Source organism: Pogoniulus pusillus, chromosome 10 (assembly GCF_015220805.1).
Source record: "Pogoniulus pusillus isolate bPogPus1 chromosome 10, bPogPus1.pri, whole genome shotgun sequence".
NCBI lineage: Eukaryota > Metazoa > Chordata > Aves > Piciformes > Lybiidae > Pogoniulus > Pogoniulus pusillus.
This window is the reverse complement of record NC_087273.1, coordinates 34,704,953-34,719,298: the sequence shown is the minus strand read 5'-3', so window position 1 is coordinate 34,719,298 and position 14,346 is coordinate 34,704,953. Positions and strand designations below refer to the sequence as shown.

The 14,346-nt window shown below is 48.4% G+C and overlaps 1 protein-coding gene and 1 long non-coding RNA gene across 2 annotated transcripts in view; one reads left to right on the top strand and one right to left on the bottom strand.

The window, feature by feature from the left end:
* Window positions 1-14,217, top strand: part of LOC135178870 (uncharacterized) — a 93,967-nt gene extending 79,750 nt beyond the window's left edge. The window contains exon 3 of the long non-coding RNA XR_010303767.1: window positions 14,103-14,217. This is a non-coding gene — a long non-coding RNA (uncharacterized LOC135178870). The remainder of the gene's footprint in view (window positions 1-14,102) is intronic.
* Window positions 1-14,346, bottom strand: part of RAB31 (RAB31, member RAS oncogene family) — an 84,332-nt gene that overhangs the window by 57,643 nt on the left and 12,343 nt on the right. The gene's annotated exons all lie outside the window — the stretch shown is intronic.

The window sequence follows — 14,346 nt, the reverse complement described above, 5'->3', positions numbered from 1 at the left end:
TTGATACAGCTATACAAAGCTCTCCTGTTCCTATCTTCTGTGTCCTTTCCTTCTGTGTCCTCCTTTTCTAACACCTGATAGGCAGGATTGTTCTTGCTTTGGTCCTTCTTCAAAGCATTATCAAGCCACGTGCCTGGACAATGCTTGGGCATGCACACAGAATCAGAGAACAGTTTGAGTCAAAAGGGACTATAACTCCTGCAGCACACCTTGAGCCTGTGTCCCCTTGTTCTGTTGCTGGTTGCCTGGCAGAAGAGACGAACCCCCACCTGGCTACAGTCTCATTTCAGGTAGCTGTAGAGAGCAATGAGGTCTGCCCTGAGCCTCCTCTTCTCCAGGCTGCACACCCCCAGCTCCCTCAGCCTCTCCTACAGGGCTGTGTTCCAGGCCCCTCACCAGCTTTGTCACCCTTCTCTGGACACATTTCAGTACCTCAACATCTCTCTGGAATTGAGGGGCCCAGAACTGGACACAGTACTCAAGGTGTGGCCTTGGTGAGTCAGTGGGACCAACTGCAGGCTGGCTTCGCTCCTTTCTTCCCCCAAAGCCTGGCAGCATGTTTACAAAATAACAGATAGAAACTGCATTGTACCAAGACAAGTGAAAAGGGTGGGGAGGAAGGAAAGAAACAGAAATGGAATCCCCAGTAATCCAATCACTTTAGTTATGTTCTCATCTGAGCTAGAACAGAAGCAGTTCAGGTCAGGGCTTTGACTTCTCAGCTCAATCTCTGCTCAGTGAGGGCACTTTCTGAAGTGCAGCGCAGGTTTGCACAGCCAGGGGCTGCTTCTAGCAGTGAGGCTGATGATGGGGAGAGTTCCTGCCAAGGCCTGGGCTGCACAAAGGCTCTGGCTCAGATTTGCTCCTGGGCACACCAAGGGCACTACCACACCTTATGCCCCACCTTGGGTTGCAGGAAGTCAGAAGTGTGTCTCGGGATCCCTGCTCCTGTAGAGTAAGCTCACTACATACAACATGGACTTTTGGAAAAGTCCGGGGAAATGAAACTGGATTTCTCATACTTTAAACTCTAACAATACAATGAGAATAAACTATTACAGAAATAGAATAACCTTAAGGAAGATGGAGAAGGGGTCAAGTGGTGGTGAAGCAGCAAAAGCAGCAGCAGCAGCCAAAACAGCAGGGGGAGGGGAAGATAGAAGTGGGCACAGCAGCAGCAGCAGCAAGTGGAAGGTCCAAGCTGTGCTTGCAGGCATAAAGCTCTTGATGCTCCACTGAAATGATATTAACTTATCCATTGTTGCCATTCTATGGCCTACCCCTAGAATGTTCACATCTCCCCTCAGAGTTTCCACTCCTAAGTTTCTCTGTTCTGCATTTTTTCATGTCTGAGCTAGAAATCTACTCCAACAGCCACAAAGTGGCACCTGCAGGAGGAGGGCTCAGTGCAGGACTTGGCCTTCAGGATCAAGCTGAGGAATCTCCAGGGTCTCAAGTCTTTTCTTTAGTGGCCAGTGTCCAAGGAGGACTCTGTTCTGCCTCTGGTCCTGATCTATGTATTCCTGAATCCATTCCAGATTCCAGCTCCTCAGTGTGGCTCCCACTGGCCACTGAGTTCAGTCTGAGACTTCCTCAGGTGGCACAGATGCCCACAGCATCAGCCATGACAATGATGTTACTGCCATCAGGAGCTGGGTTTGATCTTGGCTTTTATCTATGCAAATCTATTTCATTTGCTTGTTATTATTTCCATTCCATCTGGTTTAGTTTCTTTCCCAACCCATCAAACTCTCTTCCTTGCTCCCTTTGGGAAGGCAGAGGGGTTCATAGAGAGCATCTGTCACTCATCTGGTGGCTGGCTCAGTCCTAACCAGAAGACAGTAGCTACAGCTTCAGAGTCTCCCACTGGGCAGCAAAATGGATATGAAATCTGCAGCTGTATCAGATGTTTCTGATAAACACAATGAGCTACTCCAGGCATGACTAATTCCTGATTTGGACCCTTCAGCCCTGAATAGATGCTGCCTACTTCTTCCTAAATCCCTTACCTACAAACTGAGGCATGAGGACATTAAGAGCACCGGACTGGAGAGCAGCATGCCACAAACCCCCTGTGTTTCCACCCACACTCCTGCTCCTGCAGAACCACCCCACTTGGCTCCTCTCATGTTACTGTAAAGATAAGCCTGTATTTTAAGCCAGCAGAATTACAGGACCTTGGCAGCTCATTTGCAGGCAAACAACAACCAAGCTGCTGATTTCTTCTTGCTGATTTGCAGCACTACAGAGGAAGATTAAAAAAATGGAGGGGGGAGGGTGGGGAAGAGAAAGAAAGCAGAAGTTCAATACGAGCAACACAGTGAAAAAGAACCCCATTTTCCCACTACAAATAGGCAGTTGAAATATTCCTCTGCCCATTCTTCCAGATGGGTTTATCCTGGCAGGGGGGGGAAAAAAAAACCTAATGCAGAAAAATGGAGCTCTTTAATTTAAATTTGGATGGCTCATTTGTATCTTTGCTCAACCACAGGGCCCAGTGCTTCAGGCTCTTTCCCAAACTCAGAGGCACTTTATTACCTTGTAAGCATCCCCTGATCAGCACCTTAAGTCTTTAGCCTCCATATTATAACAGCTTTTAATGGAACCAGATGGGTCAGGCCCTATGGTGCTGAGCAAACTAAACCCTTCATGCAAATTTTCTTCCTGCCCCCCATCTGAAATGAAGTTAAATGCTGAACTCACCAGAAAGAAAGGAAAATAGCAAATCCACGCCTAGCGTGACTGATGACTGAACAGCAGCCCTGTAATTATGCTCACTGCTGCCAGAACTGGTTTTATTCTTGGCTACACAGAATCTTTCTGTGCTCTGTTAACACACAGAGGGGGTTTAAAATGTAAGTCTAATTAGATAAAATATGCAAAAACAACCAAAAAAATCCTGTTATGACTCCAAGATTTTGGGGAGGGGAAAAAAATAAAGCAGACTAAAGCAGCACTTTTCATGAGGAAATGGCACATAACATCCTGGAGAATCTGCCCTCTGTCCTCCCACTTGTGAAGTAGGAAGGCAAAAACAACATCTGGCTGCTAACCACCACAGATCTGGTGACTAACTTCCCATTTCTGCTTTAAAAGAGGGTTGAGATAGCCTGGAGACTGGTGCCACGAGAATCTGCACTGAGAAGTAACAGGGAAGTGATCTCTCTAAAACAAGCATCCAACACACAGCTCCTTCCCCATCCTCTCAAAGGCAGGATTCATTCCATGGTACTCCAGTTTCTGTCATTTTCTACAAATTAACAACCTGTGTCTCTCCAAAGCACTTCCTGTAATAACCTTGATTCACTGAGACACGTTCTGCAGGCAGAGGCCTCATGTAGCATCAGTTTAACATGTGTAAGTCTTAGATACCACAAGAAGAATGATCACAGCCAAGCAATTTGGAGTGGATTAATATCCTTGTGGATTAATACCCCTTGTGGCCAAGAAGGCCAATGGTACCCTGGGTGCATTAAGAAGAGTGTGTCCAGCAGATCAAGGGAGGTTCTACTTCTCCTCTGCCCTCATGAGACCTTATCTTGAATACTGCCTTCAGTTTTGGGCTCCCCAGTTTAAGAGGGACAGGGATCTGCTGGAGAGGGTCTAGTGGAGAGCTATGAGGATGATGAGGGGACTGGAGGGCATGGCTTATGAGGAGAGGCTGAGGGACCTGGAGCTGTTCAGTCTGGAGAAGACTGAGAGGGGCTTTAATAAATGTTTATAACCATCAGAGGGCTGAGGGTCAGGAGTGGGGTTACAGGCTCTGCTCACTTGCTGCCTGGGATAGGACAAGGAGTAGAACAAGGAGCAATGGATGTAAGCTGCAGCACAGGAGGTTCCATCTCAACACAAGGGGGAACTTCTTTACTGTAAGGGTCCCAGAGCACTGCAACAGGCTGCCCAGGGAGGTTGTGGGGTCTCCTTCTCTGGAGCCTTTCAAGGCCTGTCTGGATGTGTTCCTCTGTGACTTGTGCTAAATGGTGTGGTCCTGCTGTTGCAGGGGGGTTGGCCTCGATGATGTCCTTGGGTCCCTTCCAACCTCTAATATCCTGTGAATACCAAGTGCTCCAATGAAGCAGGCAAAGCAGATGTGATTTTAACAGTCATGTGAGGATCATGTGGAAGTGAATATCTTCATCCTTTCCCATTAGCAAGGAAATGATCCCACAGTTCTGTGAACTTGGCAGAGCTCAGTTACACCTCACAGCGGAAACACATCTGCCTCTCAGAGCCTGTTTCTGATGGAGATGCCCAAAAGCTGATCTTTCCTCAGGCATACAAAAGAGTTTCTTCCTCAGGCACACAGCTGGAATTACAAAGCTGCTCACACCAAGGCTGAGAAAGTTGGGTTGTTCGGTTTAGAGAAGAACAGACTCTGAAGAGACCTTATTGTGGCCTTCCAGTATCTGAAGTGGGCTACAAGAAAGCTGGGGAGGGACTTTTTAGATTGTCAGGTAGTGACAGCACTAGGAGGAATGGATCCAAGCTAGAGGAGGGGAGATTCAGACTGGATGTTAGGAAGAAGTTCTTCACCATGAGAGCAGGGAGACACAGGAACAGGCTACCCAATGAGATGGTAGAAGACTCATCCCTGGGTGTTTTTAAGGCCAGGCTGAATGTGGCTCTGGGCAACCTGATCTAGTGCAAGGTGTCCCTTTCCATGGCAGGGGGGGTGGAACTAGATGATCCTTGTGGTCCCTTCCAACCCTGACAATTCTGTGATGGAAACCTGAGTTCCAGACAGAAGGCAATACTGGAGCCTACCAGCAAGCTGTTCTGAAGCCTTCCTCATTAGACTCAGGAACCTTAAAGGTCTTTTCCAACCTAAACAATTCTGTGATTTCTCAAGGCAGGTTAACATCTGTTTGGCAGTGCTGGGCTGCTGGTTGGACTTAATGATCACAAAGATCTCTTCCCACCAAAAAAAAAAAAACAAATCCATGATTCTGTGATCAAGAGGTGCAATAAATGCACACACCATGAACAGCCACAGCCTAATTTGGCTCACTAATGACCTTCAGTGAACCTTACAGAGGGATGTTGCTGTCTTGTGTCATCTTTACAAAGCAGGAGGGAAAAAAACCCAAAGCTCAATCTAACATACAGAACAAGAGTGCAGTCAAAAAGCTGTCCTGGAAGAGGAGCTGTTCAGAGAGGAATGTGGCTCCTCCTGATGATTAAGAGAAGGAACAAGTCCTGGCTTCCTGTCCTAGATCCATGCCACAGGACAAACTCCTCAGCTGGTTCATTACTAACCAAAAAATAACAGAGGAGCCAGCTTATGCTCAAGATTTCCCGAGCTAAATTCTCCTCTTTGTTACACCCATCTGCCTCCTGCCAGTGCTGCAGCAGAGAGGAAATGGAGGGCCTTGCCTTGCCTTGCCCAGTGCAGAAGTTGGACTGTCAGAGCAATTAAGACAAAAAAGCTTAAGTCAGGATGAAGTTGCCAAAAAGGAGAAAACTGTCACAGAATGTTAGGGATTGGAAGGGACCTTGAAAGATCATCCAGTCCAACCCCGCTGCTAGAGCAGGATCACCTCGAGTAGGTCACACAGGGACACCTCCAGGTGGGTTTTGAGTATCTCCAGAGAAGCAGACTCCACAAGCACTCCGTGCAGCCTGTGCCAGGGCTCCATCACCTCCGCAGTGAAAGAAGCTTTTCCTTATGTTCACGTGGGACCTCCTGTGCTCCAGCTTGCACCCACTGCCCCTTGCCCTGTCTTTGGACATCACTGAGCAGAGCCTGGGTGTGTGCTCCTGACACTTGTCCTTCACATCTTTAGAAACACGAATGAGGTCACCTCTCAGTCTCCTCCAGGCTACAGAGCCCCAGCTCCCTCAGCTTACCCTCCTAAGGGAGATGTTCCACTCCATCATCTTTGTGGCTCTGTGCTGGACTCTCTCAAGCAGCTCCCTGTTGTCTTTGTTGACCCGAGGAGTTCAGAACCGTCCTTTATCATCAATGCATTTGATATCTTGACTACTTTAAGAGAGTCACTCCCCTCCTCTGGAGAGACTCCAGAGGTGCCTGTGCAAGATGCTCTGGGTCACCCCGCTTTAGTGGGCTGTAAGATCTCCAGGGGTCCCTGCCACCTCCCACCATTCTCTGTGATTCTGCAAAAAATCTCTGCAACTGGTCAAGCAAACCTGAGGTTTGAGCCAAGGTTTAAACTCGAAGGGAAGAAAAATCAATGAATCCTAAAGAGATGCAAATGCAGACAGACCTTTCACTCCAGTAGCTCTGTAAAAAGCACAGCTGGTTTTGACTTGGCAGCTCAGCTTCTGCACACTAAAGTAGCCATTCCTTCCACTGACAGAGTTGGCCAGGCTTTCAGTTTTGATTCACAGTGGAATCCCCCTGGCCTGCTCCCATTATCCTCAGCAGGACTTTGATGGGATTTGAAAAGTTCACAGCAGCATGATCACACTGCAGTGCTGCTCCACGCTGAGCCTTTCGTTAGCTACCAGCAAACACATCGCCAGGCCCGCACCGTGGAGTGCCGCTGGGCTCCTGACCAGCTCTGCTCTAGCCTCCTATCTAGGAGGAATGCCACTCCTCAGGCAAGGTCTGGCACGCAGCCTGGAGATACTCAGCCTGCATCTTCAGTGCTTTCAGAGGTGCCAGTCCTTGACCCAAAAGGTTCATGAGGCAGTACAGGCTGAACGCAGGATTCTGGCTTGTCTTTTGAGCTGTTGTTGTGGTTTGAGTTGGAATAGAGCCAGTTCTGGTCAGGGATTTCACTTCTCAGCTCCCTCTCTGCTCAGTGAGGGCACTTTCTGAAGTTCAGAGCATGTTTGCACAGACAGTGGCTGCTTCTAGCAGTGAGAGCACTGATGGAGAAAGTTACTAAAGCTGAGGGATCACCAGGGTCAAGCCTTTCTTAAGTGAGCAGTGTCCAAGGAGGACTCTGCCCCTTCTCCCTTTGACCCCAATCTGAGTCCAGTTCAAGAATTCCAGCTCCTGAACCTGGCTGCCATCTGAGGCTGAATCCAGTCTGGGACCTCCCACAGTATCAGTGGTGACAGCAATGTCATTGCCATCAAGGGGTTGGGTTCCATACTGCTTAATATCCATTTCATTTTACTGTTCTTATTTCCATTAAAGCTGGTTCAGTTTTTTCCCAACCCACCCAGTCTGTCCCCTTCATTCCCTCTGGGAAGGGAGATGGCTTCATAGAGACCCTGTTAGTCACCTGGTGGCCAGCCCAGAACTGGGCTAACCCTTGACAATTCCAGAGGAGATAAGAAAGCAAGGACCTTCACAGCAAACCAAAGCTTTGCAATTTGCAGCCTGCTTCAGTCCTCCATGCCTGCTGTCAAGATCTGAACAGCTACTCAGGCTATCAGACGCAGGCAGCATTGCAATACTTTCCATGTCTTACTAATCCAGTTACAGCTGCTCTGGAAGGCTGTGGCAGCCAGCTCAGGGAGCATCTGAAACTGGCTGTGGATTTTTATCAGCCATATGAACATAGAAGGAAGAGTTATGCACAACAGGCTCTTGACCGCAGTTTCCAAGGGCAGTATTTTAATCCAGGAATTATTCCAAGCTATAAAACTTTTTGCTAGCCTGAAACACGTCCTTCGTCCTTCCCTGTATTTACTTTACACTTAACTTGTCTGAAAACACTGCTCTAAGGAGAAATATCTTTCAGGAGACCTCAGTTCAAAGACACCCCTGGGATTGGACTGAGTCTGCCAAGGATCAGGCCAGTCCCAGCAAAAATGCAGCCATGCTCTGTGGAGCGGTGTCTAGGAAGAAGTGCAAACAGCTCCTTGCTGGGCTGAGGTTTTTTTCCATCTGCAAGATGCATCAAGTGAGCAAAGCAGACAGAAGCAAAAAACAAGAGCAGCTCTTTGATGGACACACTGGCTTTCAGCCATGTCACCAGCACAAAACTGCCCGAGGCTTCAGCCTGAAACGATTTCAGACTTCAGCTCCGAACTTCTGAGCTGAGGAGCTCTGAAGTCTCACGTCTGCAGTCAAAAGCACACAGGTCTCACTGAGGACACAAATCATTCTCATAAATGCCAGTCTTCCTTACAGCCCTGCAGAGTGAGAAATAGATTGTTTTCCCCAGGAGCAACATCACTTTTGGAGAAGGTCCTTTTCCTGTTGATTCACTGGATCTCTTCTCCAGAGCTATAGAACTAGCCCAGAGACACAGAATCACAGAATGGTGGGGGTTGGAAGGGACCTTCAGAGACTATTTAGTCCAATCCCCTTGCTAAGGCAGGGTCACTCACAGCAGGTTGCCCTCTCAGTCTACTCTTCTCCAAGCTAAACAGCTTGAAAACCTATTTGGAAAGAAACTTTTCTTCATGCCCAACCTAAACCCTCCCTGGTGCAACTTGAGACTGTTTCCTCTTGTGCTATAGCTTGCTATTTAGGAGAAGAGACCATAGAATCATAGAATCAACCAGGTTGGAAGAGACCTCCAAGATCAGCCAGTCCAACCTAGCACCCAGCCCTAGCCAGTCAACTAGACCATGGCACTAAGTGCCTCAGGCAGGCTTGTCTTGAACACCTCCAAGGATGGTGCCTCCACCACCTCCCTGGGCAGCCCATTCCAATGCCAATCACTCTCTCTGCCAACAGCTTCCTCCTAACATCCAGCCTAAACCTCCCAGCACACCTTGAGACTATGTCCTCTTGGTCTGTTGCTGGTTACCTGGCAGTAGAGACCAACCCCCACCTGGCTAAAATGTCCCTTCAGGTAGTTGTAGACAGCAATGAGGTCACCCCTGAGTTTCCTCTTCTCCAGGCTAAACAACCCCAGCTCCCTCAGTCTCTCCTCATAGGGTTTGTGTTCCAACCCCCATCTGGCTCCAACCTCCTTTGAGGTAGTTGTAGGGAGCAAGGAGGTCTCCCCCTCAGGCTGCTCTTCTCCAGACTAAACAACCCCAGTTCTGTCAGCTGCTCCTCACAAGACCTTGGACAGTCTGTGCCAAGTCTCCCCCGGTAAAACACCCTGCACATCAATTCCAATCACCAGTGTGACTTCAGGCCAAAGCTGGTGTTGTGGAGCACAAAGTGAGCAGAATTAAGGCTCTTCCCTCTGGTGCACATCAGATTAATGCCTTCTACACGGAGACACCTTCCTATCCCGACCAGGTCAGTCCTGCTACATCAGAAGGCTTCCTCCAAGTGCTGCAGGGATTGCATTTGGCCAACGAATTCTCAGCTCCACTGTTCCCAGCTCACTAGCTCTTCAACAAAACTAATCATTGCTTGCTTTTTTACAGCATCCTGGGGATTTAGATCAGTGATAACCACAAGGTTTTCAGACAGCACAGTGGCAAAGAACCATTTCAGTGCCTTAAGAGATCACAGAAAGGTTCAGGTTGGAAATGACCCTCGGGATAGCTAAGTCCAACTGATATCCCTACTCTGCAAGGTTCACCCCTAAACCATATCCCCAAGCACCATATCCAAACAGCCTTTAAACACAGACATTCAAGGGCTGAGGTTATTTGTTTCTTATGTACATGTGTCTTCAATACCACCCAGAAATTCCTAACAGCCATCTTAAAACAGAAAAGTATCTGCTGGACAGGGCTTAATGGTATCCAGTCTCTTGTGGTGTGTTGACCCTGGGTAGATGCCAGGTGCCCACCAAAGCAGCTCTGTCACTCCCCTCCTCAGCTGGCTAGGGGAGAGAGATTATAGCACAAGGCTTGTAGGTCAAAATAAGGGCAAGGAGATCACTCAGCAATTACCATCATGGACAAAACAGATTCAGTTTGAGGGAATTATCCTTCTCTGATTGGTAATAATTTAAACTGGTAAGAAATAAAAACTAAATCTTGAAACATCTTCCCCTCACCCTTATCTCCCAGGCTCAACTTCACTCCTCATTTCTCTGTGCCCTCCCCCACAGTGGTATAGGGAAAGAGGAAGGTGATTCTCCCCCTCCCCTCTGCTCTGGTGGGAGCTCCACCTGGAGCCCCTCTTACAAGAGGGATGTGGAGATGCTGGAGCATATCCAGAGAAGGGCCACGAGGATGCTCAGAGGACTGGAGCAGCTCTGCTATGAGGACAGACTGAAAGAGTTGAGGCTGTTCAGGCTGGAGAAGGCTCCCAGGTGACCTTCTTGTGGCCTTCCAGTATCTGGAGGGGGCCTACAAAAAAGCTGGGGAGGGACTTTTTAGGCTCTCAGGAGTGACAGGACTGGGGGGAATGGAGCAAAGCTGGAAGTGGGGAGATTCAGACTGGATGTGAGGAGGAAGTTGTTCAGCATGAGAGTGGTGAGAGGCTGGAATGGGTTGCCCAGGGAGGTGGTTGAAGCCCCATCCCTGGAGGTGTTTCAGGCCAGGCTGGATGAGGCTGTGGGCAGCCTGCTCTAGGTTGGGGTGTCCCTGCCCATGGCAGGGGGATTGGAACTGGCTGATCCTTGTGGTCCCTTCCAACCCTGACTGATTCTATGATTCTAAATCAAACTCCTGTTTTGCATGTTCTAGCAGTGGGTGGCAGGATTGGTGGTCAGTTAAAGTGTCTACTAGCCAAGAAATCACAACAGGTGGTCCATGTAGCTGCTGTACATTTACTCACCCAGCACTTACAAACCATGTTGCTTTTCCATGGCCTGCCAACCCTTCTGTGTGTCAACATGGTCCTGCTCTAGCAGAGGGGTTGGACACAAAGATCTGCAGAGGTCCCTTCCAACCCCTGACATCCTGTGATGCCTCTAAAGGACCTGTGTTTGAGACAGGGCAGGCCACAGAGGCAAAGGGAGAACAGAGAAGCTTCCTGCAAAGTTATTCTTTAAAATAACTCCAACAGAGTAAAAATAAATAAATGAAACCATATAAGCAGAACAGAAATGCAGCTGATGGAGAAAACACAGCCTGTGGGTCTAGCTACCTCAGCTCCTTTCTCTGCAAGGTGACTCAGGAACAGCAACAGTGTAGAACATATTAACAACGTCGCCAAATTAGCACCGCAGCCAACCAAGCTCTGCAATGTCCAACTTAGCAATTTTTAAAGCTCCTCTACCTTGTCCAAAAACAACCCCCAAACCCATACTCTAAATTAAATAATCACTGCCTCTTCATGTACAAAGTGCACACCAACCACACCGCCGTGCCAGCAGGAGGCTGGGCAGCCAAGAGAGCAGCCTGCAGGCGTTAGCAATACCACTTGGACACTGCTTCCCCACAACAAACTTCCAGCTAGTTCTCTGTCTCACAAACTTCCTTACCCTCTCCACACAAGTCATCAAATTCAGAACAGGAGCTGAGCTGCCAAGAGGAGGGATTTAAATGGAAATCAAAGAGCGGAATCTCCATCAATCAATTTCTCATGCCCTTGGCAGCCTGCGGTGTGGACGGCGGCGCGGGAGGAATTGCTTAGCCTGGTGAAAAGGAAGACGGGAATTGGGCGTTTGTTTGCATTCCTTCATCTCAAATTGTGGCTTTGGGGGGCACTGAACTTGTCTTCAACTGACTCTACAGTTTCAAGTAGGAGCACAATCTCTATAAAAAGCAGCTGCAAATAAGGTGGTGTCAATCCAGCTGAGAGGAAGAAAGGAGAAACAAGAGGAGCACCTTCCAAGGGAGCAGTCACACGCACAGATCTCCTCTGGAGTAGCAACACATGCTTGCAGATGAACAAAAAGCCTCCCACTGGATGGGGGACACACAACAGAGCAAGCAGTCACACACACACATATAAATGTCCTCTGGAGTAGCAGCACATGCTTGCAGATGAACAAAAAGCCTCCCACTGGATGGGGGACACACAACAGAGCAAGCAGTCACACACACACACATATAAATGTCCTCTGGAGTAGCAACACATGCTTGCAGATGAACAAAAAGCCTCCCACTGGATGGGGGACACACAACAGAGCAAGCAGTCACACACACACACATATAAATGTCCTCTGGAGTAGCAGCACATGCTTGCAAATGAACAAAAAGCCTCCCACTGGATGGGGGACACACAACAGTGCAAGCAGTCACACACACACACACATATAAATGTCCTCTGGAGTAGCAGCACATGCTTGCAAATGAACAAAAAGCCTCCCACTGGATGGGGGACACACAACAGTGCAAGCAGTCACACACACACACATATAAATGTCCTCTGGAGTAGCAGCACATGCTTGCAAATGAACAAAAAGCCTCCCACTGGATGGGGGACACACAACAGTGCAAGCAGTCACACACACACACATATAAATCTCCTCTGGAGTAGCAGCACATGCTTGCAAATGAACAAAAAGCCTCCCACTGGATGGGGGACACACAACAGTGCAACGCTTGAGAATATCCTTAGTGAGACTTTTGAGTACAACAGCATGGCCACAAGCTGTGAAGAAGTTCAGCCTTTTGGGGTCCTCACTGTCAAACAAAGCAGTGGCTTCTATGAGGACAGGCTAAGACACTTGGGGTTGTTCAGCCTGGAGAAGAGAAGGCTTCAGGGAGACCTTCTTGTGGCCTTTCTGAAGTACTTAAAGGGACCTATAAGAAAGAAGGGGACAGGAGAGCCTGATGTGACAGGGCAAGGAGTGATGGTTTTAAACTAAAAGAAGAGATTTAGACTGGCTAAAAGGAAGATCTATTTACAGTAACAGTGGTGAAACACTGCAGCAGCTTGCCCAGAGCACTCCATCCCTAAAAACATTCAAGCACAGCTTGGACAAGGCTTGGAGAAACCTAATCTAGTTGAAGATTGTCCCTACTGACTGCAAAAGAACCTTTAAAGGTCCCTTCCATCACAAACCCTTCTAGGAATAAGTTACAGTGAACAACTTTGCATCAAGAAAAAGATTCAAGACTGAAGACGTGGTGAGAAGCAAGATCCTTCACTACCTGATACACCAATGAAAGCTCCATCATGAAAGTAAACACCACAGCCTCCTCTTAGAAGGGCTGGACTCTGCTGCAGTGCAGGGGAGGGCATTTCATTGGCAAACAGCACCACCTGGTGCCTCCTGTCACTATGGGAGATCAGCTTGGCCACACAGGGACAGGAGGAAAGGATGAAGGAGCAGTGGCTAACTCAACTGAGATAGGAACCAAGAGGCTAAGGAAGGAAAGAGAATTGAATGATGGAGTTAAAAGAACTAAGACAAATGTACGTGAAAAGAAGAGTGTTTGAGCACCTTCCCTTTGAAACATGGGCATCTCCCAGGCCCTTGGAAGCCCTGTGTGGCAATGAGTGGTGTGATCATGGCAAAGGGATGCCCACATCCCACACATAAATCATTCTATTAATACACCATGAAAGGAAAAAGCCACCCACCCCCAGCAAAGTATCAACAATGCTCTACACAACAGAGGGACTTTATTTGGAGTTCATTTTTAGGAGACCTATAGCTGTGGGACTTGGAGTCACCACCAGCCAAACAAGAATGGTGCTTCTAATTGCCTTCTACTGATCACTGAATCATAGGATCCTCCTGACCAAGGCATAACACTAACCAGAAAGTAAACCTGCTCTGCCAGGTGCCCTTTAAGTGGCAAGAGTCATAGAACCAACCAGCTAGGAAGAGACCCCCAAGATCATCCAGTCCAACCTAGCACCCAGCCCTGTCCAGTCAACTACACCATGGCACTAAGTGCCTCAGCCAGGCTTTTCTTGAACACCTCCAGGGACAGTGACTCCACCACCTCCCTGGGCAGCCCATTCCAATGCCAATCACTCTCTCTGCCAACAACTTCCTCCTAACATCCAGCCTAGACCTCCCCTGGCACAACTTGAGACTGTGTCCTCTTGTTCTGTTGCTGGTTGTCTGGAAGAAGAGACTGAGTCCCACCTGGCTACAGCCTCCCTTCAGGTAGTTGTAGACAGCAATTAGGTCTGCCCTGAGCCTCCTCTTCTGCAGGCTGCACACCCCCAGCTCCCTCAGCCTCTCCACATAGGCCTTGTGTTCCAGCCATCTCACACAATGGTTTGGGTTGAAAAGCATCTTAAAGGGTCATCTAGTCCACCCCCCCTCACACTCCTTGGCATGTTCTACCACTTCTTCACTCCTACCACTCCAGCTCACCTTAATGACCCATCCTCTGCTGCTGGCTTGTTGACTTCCAGCTAAGCAGCACCACAGACTCTAAAGCATGTTCACCTCTATGTCAGCCATTTCATTTTCCAGGTAAGGAGGAGAAACAAGAGCCCCAGTTTACCACAGGAAAACTCCCACTGTGACCACCACCCATCTGTGTGCCACAACCAATCACCATCCCCACACCCATGGAGTAGAAACCAAGAGCAAACATAGAAGATCTCTGCAGCATGTGACACCTCCACAGCTCAGTAAATAAGGTAAAATCAAAAAGTTTTGAGTCCTCCACAGGTTTTCTGACAGCAATCCCTAATTTTTGGTAATACAAATGATT